A 1,610-nucleotide genomic window follows, 5' to 3' on the forward strand; every position below is an offset into this window, starting at 1 on the left:
GTGACAGTTTACAAGGCAAATTTTTCTTCCATTCAACAGTTCATACACATTTGTTTCATGACATTGATTGCAACCCTCACAATGTAATAGCTCTCTTCCCACTGCCTCCCTATGGTTACCTTTTTCCTATGTCCTTCCTTCCTATGCATTCCTGTCCTCTGAGCTTTCTCCCTGTGCAGATGCTGGCCTTCTGATCTCTCATGGTTGGTTGTTCTAAGGAGTGTACCTGGTGTAATTGTTCACCTCATAGGCCTGCCTGTTGTTTGGCTGGAAGCCACAGGAATGAGTTCAACTCCAGGCCTGAAAGGTGACCAGGGGCCATAATCTTGGGGGTTATACCAGCCTCTATCAGACCAGTAAGCCAGGTCTTTTTTATGATTTTGAGTTTTGTTCCACATTTTTCTTCTACTCTACCCAGGATCTCTTAATTTTGATCCCTTTCTGAGTGGTTGACAGTGTAGCCAGGGAACATCTAGTTCTTCTGGCCTCAGGCTGAAGTTCCCATTAGTCCACTAGTCCATTGGATTAATTAACCATGGGTCTTTTTATCTGAACTGGTAAGGTACATGTGAAGTGTGATCACTGAAATGCAAATAGGAGTAAGTTCAGCTGCAGGGATGATGTCTTAGGACCATAGGCCTGGAACATTCCAGGCTGCAGAAAAGACCAATACGTGGTATGAGTGGCTGCTTTGCCTCTTGAATGTCCTGTCCCCTTTTTGATGAATGCAGGTGACAGCAGTTGTTTAGTATTGCTTTAAGGGTTGAATGCTATAGACAAAAAAGCAGATGGTACAGTCCCAGGGAGAAACACCTGGTGATCTGCTCCTGTGGAGATGACAGCATAGAAAATACCCAAGGGGCTCTGTCATGCGGGGGGGAGGGGGTTTCCTGTGAGTTGAAATCAGCTCCACGGCACTAACAACAACGTTGTAAATACATTCAAAGAATTAAAGTGAATCATATCTGAAGAATTAGAATTGTGATATTAGCATCTCGTCTAACAGCCATGGGAGCTCTGGTGGTGTAGTGCCTAAGGCATTTGACTGCTTAACCAGAAGGCTCGTGGTTCAAACCCACTAGCCACTCCTTGGGAGGAAGGTTGGGCAATCTACTTCCGTAGAAATACTGCCTCAGAAAACCAAGGAGGGGTCGCTATGAGTCGGATGTGACTTGATGGCAGTGCATTGTGTTAACAGCAGTAGATAGAATAAAAAATAAGTAAATAGAGATTTTGGAATTAAAGTATGTAAGTGAAATGAAAAATTTACTAGAAGAACACAATAGCAGATTTTAAGTTACAGAATAAAGAGTTGGCAGACTTGATAGGTAAATGAAGATGATCCAGTCTGTAGAACAGGATGAAAACAAAGTCAGAAAAATGAGCAGGACCAGAGAGGTCTGTGAGACACCATCAAGCGGAACAATATGTATATATACAATGGAAGACTTAGAGGTGAGGAGAGTGAGTGGCAGAAATAGTATTTGAAACGTGGATGAACTTGGAGGACATGCTGAGCGAAATAAGTCAGTCACAAAAGGACAAATATTGTATTAGTCCGTTATTGTAAAAGTTAAGGAAAGGTTTATATATTGGAGGACATTTTCTTT

General features: G+C 42.4%; 1 protein-coding gene across 1 annotated transcript in view; it reads left to right on the plus strand.

Moving 5' to 3' along the window:
* Nucleotides 1–1,610, plus strand: part of ZNF335 (zinc finger protein 335) — a 25,190-nt gene that overhangs the window by 4,788 nt on the left and 18,792 nt on the right. The gene's annotated exons all lie outside the window — the stretch shown is intronic.

Source organism: Orycteropus afer, unplaced genomic scaffold, assembly GCF_000298275.1.
Source record: "Orycteropus afer afer isolate SDZICR_OR568_19922 unplaced genomic scaffold, OryAfe1.0 scaffold00049, whole genome shotgun sequence".
Taxonomy (NCBI): Eukaryota; Metazoa; Chordata; class Mammalia; order Tubulidentata; family Orycteropodidae; genus Orycteropus; species Orycteropus afer.